The sequence below is a fragment of the Elephantulus edwardii genome, unplaced genomic scaffold, assembly GCF_000299155.1.
Source record: "Elephantulus edwardii isolate Elephantulus edwardi_28Jun2011 unplaced genomic scaffold, EleEdw1.0 scaffold00275, whole genome shotgun sequence".
NCBI lineage: Eukaryota > Metazoa > Chordata > Mammalia > Macroscelidea > Macroscelididae > Elephantulus > Elephantulus edwardii.
Genome location: NW_006400025.1, coordinates 3572345 through 3581579, shown reverse-complemented (window position 1 = coordinate 3581579; position 9235 = coordinate 3572345). Strand labels below are relative to the sequence as shown.

The following is a 9235-nucleotide window of genomic DNA, read 5'->3' as shown; positions in this document are numbered from 1 at the left end:
CCCAAATCTCTGTAAATGTTCATTAAAATTAATACAATTTAATGAAAAAAAGAAAATCTTCTGGAGCTCAGATCTACTCTGACACATAGAAGTTGTATGACAGTAACTGCTTTCTTTGATTAGAAAGCTTCCTGGTGACTCTTGAGAAGGCCAGAGTCTGGGAGTCTTCAACATACAAGAATATGACTTCTTCTGTGACAATTTCTGCCATTAGAGATGAATACATGGGATTTCTCTTAACCACCACCAGTTTTTTAGATGTCTGTCACTATGAGGTACAGATAGTTAATATGTTGGACAGCTAACAGGAAGGCTGGAAGTTCAAGTCTGCCCAGAGATGCCTTGGAACAAAGGCCTGAAGGCCCATTCTGAAAAGTCTGTTGTTAAGAATTCTCTGAGGTGCAGTTGTACTATGACATACATAGAGTCACTTTGACATTTGATGACAACTGTTTATAAGTCACATGGTTAAAAGTAGACCCGTTATAAATCATGAGTCACCCTCACTGAGGTTGTATCTCAATCAGGCAGATGAGGACATGACTCTGAATGTGTATGTTTCCATGACAGAAAATGGGGGGGGGGGAGTAACTGAAAGAGGAAGTTCAGAATCAAAACATAAGTCTTCTATACACAGCCATGTGCTGCAAATGTGACCTGACAAATCATTCTATGTTGGACTTGTTAGTCATAAAAGAACATGGAAAATCATCCTCATCATGAGAGACTTCTCATTGCTTATTACTTCCTTAAACATGTGGTAAAGAAAAAGTAGCTGACATGATTTAGAAATTTAGGGGACTTTGATTCTCAGAAATTACGTATCTTCCTGACACATAAGTCTGGAAAGTCAAAGATTTAAATTCTACTAGAGACTAAGGTGTGCCTAACTCAGGTCATGGTCTTCTCAATCACTTGCTGTGCAACTGAGAGGTGGATAATTAATGTGTGTGATGCTGGAGGAAAATATTTAATATACCATGGACTACCAAAAGAACAAATAGGTCTTCCCTGGAGAGGTCTACTCAAAGAGCAATGAGGTTGCTCCTTGGAGGCAAAAATTTTGAAACTCTATCTCATTTATTTACAGTATGGTGCCAGGAGGAGTCAATCATTGGAGAAAGATATCATCGTTAGAAGGATGGAGGGTCAGCACAGGCGAGGCAGACCCTATATGAAATGGATTAACACAGTGACTGTGACAGTGTGGTCAGAAGACTCAGAGCTGTTGTTCATAAAGTCGCTTCAAGTCATAGTCGATGCAATGACACATAATAACAACAACATAGAGAGAATTCTTGTGGTATAGTGCATTGGTGTTGTGCCACAAGGTTGGATATGAATTGCTCCAGGGAAGGATAAGCAGCACTTCCATTAAGATTTACAGCCTTGGAAGCCCAGTAGAGGGTAGCTATGATTTAGAACTGACTTGAAGACAGTGGGGTTTTGGTAAGGGCAAAAGATGTAGATTCCTTGGCAGTACAAATGGTTTGTACTTGATTACTAACCTAAAGGTTGATAGTCTGAGTGTACACAGTGTCCTTATGGGAAAAAGGTAGATCTTCTTTTGTAAGATTTCAGCCTAGAAATCTCTATGGAGCACAATCCGCTTTTGTAGCACATGGGGTTTCCATGCATCAGAACTGATTCAAGAGGAATAAATTTTGTTTGCTTGCTTCGGTAGGACAAAGATATTCTTTGCCTAGTGTTGGGGATAGTAGGAGAGATAAGGAATTTGGGTAAGGGCTCATGCTTTGTGTTGCCTCCTTTCCCATTATAAAGCTTAAGTCTCTCTCCTACTGCTGTTTTCCCTTGATACTGCTTTGTCCTGCCATGTAAATGATATTTCCAATGCTTGGTCAAAGCAGGGAGTGGGAGCTCTTGCTCTGATAAGATCTTCGCAAAAGAATATGCATAAGCAGAACCCATTACCAGTCACTTCAAATACCCTGCTGATAGTTGGTAGATGCTTGCCATTTGTCAACATTCTTATTGTATTGTACCTTTTGTCTTTTTAATTTCCATATTTCATAAATGAGCATGAAGAGTCACCAATTAGATTGGGGAAAGTGCAGCCAGAGTGCTACTTGGGGCAAACACAGCAAAGTTTTATCTCCCATACTTCAAGCATGTTGCTAGGAGAAGCTTTTATTGGAAAGGGACATCATGATAGGAAAGGTGGAGGGTCTTTGATTCCACGGCACTTAGTAACAACAGCAACATATGAAGATGCAAATTTCATATCATACAACGGTAGGAGGCAGCACCTGTATGCTAATATCATAGCGTTGAGCATTTTTTCTAGCAATACCATGGCCAAATCTAAAGCAAACTTGCTGAGACCTGGTAAGACAGAGTAGAATTTGCCCATAGGGTGCCCATCTGTTTCAGGCCATGATCTTGTAAGAGATTGCAAAGACCATGGCCTGTATCAGGTACACCTTAGTCTCCAGAGTGACACTGTTGCTCTTCAGTACTTTGGAGAGGTCTCTAATAGCAGACTTTCCCATTGCAATATGTCTTTAATTTTCCTGGCTGCTGGTGCCAAGAGTGTTGACCGTGGAGCCAAGCAAACTAAAGCTGTTGAACAATCTCAATCTCAATCTCTTCACCATCCATCCTGATGTTGCCAATTGGCCCACTGGTGAGAATCTTTGTCTTCTTGACATTGTGCCTCAGTCCATACTGAAGGCTGCAGTCCTTCACCTTCTGCAGCAAGCGTTTCAGGTCCTCCTCAGTTTCAGCAGCAGGGTTGTGTCATCTGCATAACACAGATTGTTGTTGAATCTTCCACCAATCCTGATGTCACATTTCTCCTCATATAGCCCAGCCTCCCAGATAATCTGTTTTACATATAGGTTGTATAGGTATGGAGACAGGACACATCCCTGGCGTTTACCCTTCCCAATTTTGAACCATGCAGTGTTTCCTTGCTCTGTTCTGAAGACTGCCTCCTGGTCCAAGTATAGGTTTCACATTAGCAAAATCAAGTGTTCTGGGATTCCCATTCTTCTCAGAGTCAGCTTCAGTTTGTTGTGATCCACCGAGTCAAATGCTTTTGCATAATCAATGAAACACAGATAGACATTCCTCTGGTACTCCCTGCTTTCAGCCAAGATACATCTAATATTAGCTACAATATCCCTAGTACCATGACCCCCTTCTAAATCCAGCCTGGACTTCTGGCAGTTCTCTGTTGATGTACTGTTCCAGTCATTTTTGGATAATCTTTAAAAGAATATTGCTGACATGTGATATCAGTGATTTTGTTCAATAATTTCCACACTCTGTTGGGTCACCTTTCTTTGCAATGGGAACAAATATAGATCTCTTCCAGTCTGTTGGCCAAGTGGTTGTCCTCCAGATTTCTTGGCACAACATGGTGAGCACATCTAGGGCAGCATTTGTTAGTTGAAATACATCAATTTATATACCATAAATTGGAAAATGTGCAACCAGAGTGCTCCTTGCAGGCAAGGATGGTGACGCTCTGTCTTTCGTATTTTGGACATGTTACTAGGAGGGTCTATTCTCTGGAAAATGATACAAGTCTTGGAAAGATGGAGGGTCAACGAAAAACAGGAAGATCCCCAATGAAGTGGATTAACACGATGACTGCAACAATGAGCTCAAATTTATCAGAGATGGTGGCATGGGATAGGACAGGGTTCAGGTCTGTTGTTCATAGGATTGCTATGAGTCATACTTGACTAGATAGCACCAAACAACAACAATCTTTACAGAAAAATAGACTTCCCAATCTTTTTTTCTGTAGAGCAACTGGTGAGTTTGAATTGCTTAACTGAGGAGGACCTGAAGTGCTTGCTGGAAAAGGTCAAGGACTATAGTCTCCAATATAAATTGAAGCTCAACATCAAGAAGACAAAGATTCTCACTACTGGACCAACTGGCAGCACCATGATAGATGGAGAAGAGATTGCTCAGCTCCACAATCAACACTTTTTGGTACCAGCAGTCAGGAAATCAAAACAAATTGCATTGGGAAAATTTGCTGTCAGGGACCTATCCAGAATACTGAGAAGTAATGATGTCAGTCTAGAGACTAAGGCGCACCTGATCCAGGCCATGGTCTTCACAATTACTTGCTATGCATCAGAGAACTGGACAATGACTAAGAATGACAGAAGAATTGATGCCTTTGAGCTGTGGTGCTGAAGAAGTCTTGAACATACCATGTACCACAAAGAAAACAAGTCTGTCTTAGAGAGGGTGAAACCTAGTTTCTTCTTAGAGGCTAGGATTTTGAAGCTCCATCTCACATACTTTGGGCACATGGCCAGCAGGGACTGGTCCTTGGAGAAACACATCATGTTTGGAAGGATAGTGCAGGAGAAGAAGACTCCAGATGAGGTGGATTGATACAGTAACTAGGGCAATGAGGGTAGGTGTGTCAGAGTTAGTGAGACTGGCGCAGGACAGGGCAGGTTTCAGAGCTCTTGTACAAAGGGTCGCTATGAGCTGCAGGTTACTCAATGGCACATAACAACAATAACCTTTCTGTTAGTGATCAAACACTTAACTATTGTCAAAATAGCCAGTATTTCTAATAACTTTATAATTGATGGCAATAAAGTTGGGAAAAGAAGTCTTTTACTAATCCACTCCAAGGAACCCCAGAAGGTTGTAGCAAAGAGTACAAGGGAAAAGGGTGAAAATAGAGATGTGGCTGCAGAGGAGAATATCCTCGTCTTTTCCCCCTCACATATTATCTATTTTATTGAGACAGTAATCTCATCACACATGGTCCAAGAATACACAAATGGTAAATAAATTTTAATCAGGTGTGTTCAAAATCATAGTCAATGATCCCATGCTTGCCTATCATCTCACCAATATAAAACCACATCCACATCCCAGTGACTACCAAACCATTCAGCAGAGCTTTCTTAAATGTGAGTTGTTTGAAGTGACCTATTTCAGTACTATTGACTTTTTTTTTCTTCAGGCTCTGAATAGCTGTAGGGATTTGCAGCAGGGGTTGGAGGAACTAGCTCTACCTTGGCATAGTGCCAAAATGTGGCCACACGAAGCTTTGAGTAAGTCATAGCAATGTTTACCATCACCCAGAGGCTGCTCTACCAGGTTACAGACAAATTGGGACATGGTTCTAGGACCCCAAGACAGATGCCCCTAGCGAGAATATCCTGGTCTTTAAATCAAGGCTACATGGAATCTCTATGAAGGAGAGATGGGCATAGATTTGTCCCCTCCAATGGTTGCTTCTGGCTGCTAGTTGGAATATCGACTGTTGACATAGTTTATCAAAAGTTTCCCAATTGTGAAGTGATGAGTGCTTAACAACTGTAGGGAATTTGAAATAAATGTATGTAAGGCATTTAAAAAATATAATTGACGGATTTTGGTGATTATGGAGAAATTACTGAGGTTGACATCTATTTTTCTAGTTTGGGTTCTTCCTATTGATGGAGGATGATTTTATTTTTGCGTATCAATTTAATTCACTGATGTTAAGAAATGATTCATGATTAAAGTGGTAGTATAATCACTACAAAAAAAGCAGAACAGAAGAGATGGAACATAATCAGTGAGTTGGAAGACAAGAACTTCAGTGAGAATATACTAGAAGAGTAAACAGAGATGAGACTGGAGGAAAATGAAGAAAACATTAGAATCATGTGGATTACATAAAAAAGAACAATATACCTAAGACCTGAATCACAGAAAATAAGTGGGGCAGGGTAAACACTGAGAAAATTGTGGAAGAGGTACTAGAAGAAATCTTCCCAGGTATTATGAATAAAGGAAATTCACATTCAAGGAGCTCAACCAACCCCAAACAGACTAGATCCCAAAATAAAAACATTAGAACATATCATAGTCAAATTCTCCAAAACCAAAGACAAGAATAAAATACTAAAAACAGCATGAGAAAAAGAGTCCCCTAAAAGGAGAACCAATTAGACTAAGTTATGATTTCCAGCAGAAAACATGCAAGAAGACAATGAGATGGTATATACAGAAGGTGGGGAAATAAATTACTAGCTGAGGAGCCTATACCTAGCAAAGTTGTTCATCAAATATGAAGAAATTAGGTTGTTTGAAGAAAAACAGGAGCTAAAGTAATTTATGAAAACAAGACTAACTCTACAACAAATTCCAAGGGAAGTCCTTAACACAGAGACACCAAAGAAAAGTGAATGGACCATAGTAACCAGAAGTAACAGAAAAAGAAACACAGCAAAATGGCAACAATAAAACCTGGCCTGTCAATAATTACACTTAATGTGAAAAGGCTAAAAACACCAATTAAGGGAAAACATGGAGAAGCTGGACTTTATGGGGAAGAGTGTGACCTCAGTATCAGAGGAAAGCTCATCAACAAACTGCATTAAGCAGATGGCCCAGTCTCACTTGTTAAAAGTGAGGGAGGACCTGAAGTGTTTGCTGCAGAAGACTGTAGTCTTCAGTATGAGCTACATCGTAGCATAAAGGAAATAAAGATTCTCATCACTGGACCACTGGGTTACAGCATAACACATGGGGGGGGGGATTTGAAATTGTCAACAATTTTATCTTGCTTGGCTTAATAGTCAACACCCTTGGTACCAGCAGTAAGGTGGTCAGGAGACACATAGCATTGAGAAAGTCTATTTTCAGAGACCTCTCCAAAGTCCTGAAGAGCAATGATGTCAGTCTAAAGATAATGGTACATCTGATTCAAGACACAGTCTTTCCAATCATCACTTATGCATTTGAGAGCTGAACAAAGAATAAGGATGACTGAAGAAGAGCTGTGGTGTTGGAGAAGAATGCTGACTATCCTACGGACTACCAAAAAGAACAAAAAAAAAGTATGTCTTGGACAAAGTGCAACTAGTTGTTCCTTGGAGGCAAATTTGATGAAGGAAGAAACATCTCACATATTTTGGAAGTGTCCATAGCAGAGACTATTCCTTGGGAACAGAAATGCTTAGAAGGGTGGAGGGTCAGTGAAGGAGAAGAAGATCTCAATGATATGGACTGATACAGTGTCTGTGGCAAAGGATTAAAATGTCTTGGGTATGATAAAAATAGTAGGATAGGACAAAGGTTAGATCTGTTGTTTACAATGTCACTAAAGAGTCATACTCAATAGCACTTAGCAACAAAATAAAAGAAGACATTAAGAAGGTCATAGGCTCCTTCCTAGAAAAAGTCCTGGCCAAGATGACTTCATGGGTGAATTCTACCAAATATTTAGAGACCAGTTCTACTTAAATTATTTTTTAAAAATGGAAAAAGGAACATTCTCATTGTCATCCTATAAAGTAAGCATAAGTAAACATCAAAACCAGGTAAAGACAACACCATAAAAGAAAACTATAGATCATTGTTCCTTGTGAACCTAGACACAAAAATTCTTAACAAAATCCTGGCCAACAGAATCCAACTATATATACATATATTTCTTCTAGGTTGTGTAATCCTGGTATGTCCACTTGCTGTACAGAGGTAACTCGTGGTTGCTGTGAAGCTGAACACTGTGACACTGATGAGTCAAATGTGAGAATGGTTACCCATGGTGGACAGTGTTTGGTAAAGCTCCCCAATTAAAACAAGCTTGGAAGCAAGAGTGGCATCAACTTCCACAATAGCTTGCCTCGGGAAACCCTATGAACCTGGAGAAAGAACAAAAGTTATACAGGAGGTGGCCAAGACTTTCATTCATAAGGTCTCTATGAATAACCTGCAACACAACGGCACTTAACAACAACAACAAATATATATATATATATATATCATGACCAAGTGGGATTCATAACAAGTATATAAGGATGGTTTAACATACAAAAAACAGTGTAACTCATCATACTAATAAAACAAAGAACAAGAACCACATGATCTTATCAATTGAATAAGAAAAAGTCTTCAACAAAATCTAATATCTCTTTCTGAATAAAGCAATCAATGAAATGGGGGATTTACCTAAATAGTTATAAATAGAAATATATTCTAAACATATGTTACATATATAATATATAAACATATAAAAATATAAATTTTATTTGTGTGTGTGTGCGTGCGTGCACGCGCACAAAGCCAAGAGTCAACTTCATTCACAATGGAGGGAGACTAAAGACATTCCTCATGTGAACAGAAATAAGCTAAATTCTTCTGAAAAATAAAACTAAGTAGGAGGCAATTCACTCCCTGATCTTAAAGCCTACTACACAGTTGTAGTAATCAAGACATCATGATATTGGTACAAAAATAAACATATAGACTATTAGAATAGAATTGAGAAACTAGAAACCAATATGTCTACTTACAGTCAATTGATATTTCACAAAAAATTGAAATTAATTAAATGAAGAAACCACAGCCTCTTTAACAAATGGTGTTGGCAAAACTGGACATTTACTTGCAGAAAATTAAAACAGGATTCACATTTACATCTCACACCATGCACAAAAACCAAATCTTAGTACATTAGAGCTTCAAGAGTTCTTCTGAGCTTTTCTTTGATGAATTTTCTAGTCTTTGTTTTTACTTATAGGTCCTTGCTCCACCTTGAGTTGTTTTTGTGTATGATGTGAGGTGGGGTCTTGCTTAAGTTTTCTGCAGATGGTTTTACAATTTTGCCAACACCATTTGTTAAAGACATTGTCATTTCCCCACTTAACTGATTTTGATCCTTGTCAAAGCTCAGTTGACCATAGATAGATGGGTTGATCTCTGGATTCTCAATTCGATTCCATTGATCTATGTGTCTGTTTAAGCAGTACCATGCTTTCTTGACCACCATGGCTCTGTAGCAGGATTTGAGATTAGGGTGTGTGAAGCCACCTACCTTGTCTCCCTTTTTTTAGTACTGTTTTGCTTATTTGGGGTCTCTTTCAATTACAGATAAAATTGGAAAATTGTCTTTTACATCTCATTGAAGAATGCATTGGTATCTGGCAATATACTGTAAAGAAACCAAAGCCATGACTTAAAAAGATGTATGCACATGTATGTTTATTGCCGTGTTGTTCACAATAGCAAAGAAATGAAAGCAACCTGAGTGTCCATTAAAAAAGGAGTGGATAGGAAAACTATGACACATTTGCTTAATAGAATACTATGCAGCACTGGAAAACAATAAAATAGCAAAACATTATACAACATGGTACAACCTTGAGGGTGTTATGCTGAATGAAATATCTCAGTCACAAAAGGATAAACACTGCAAAACACAGCTGTTATAAAATAGGGTAGACATGAGCGAGGTGCA

The 9235-nt window shown here is 38.9% G+C and overlaps 1 pseudogene; it reads right to left on the bottom strand.

Moving 5' to 3' along the window:
- Positions 1 to 4798: 4798 nt before the first annotated feature.
- On the bottom strand, positions 4799 to 5124 carry LOC102845806 (annotated as a pseudogene).
- Between the last annotated feature and the right edge of the window lie 4111 nt (positions 5125 to 9235).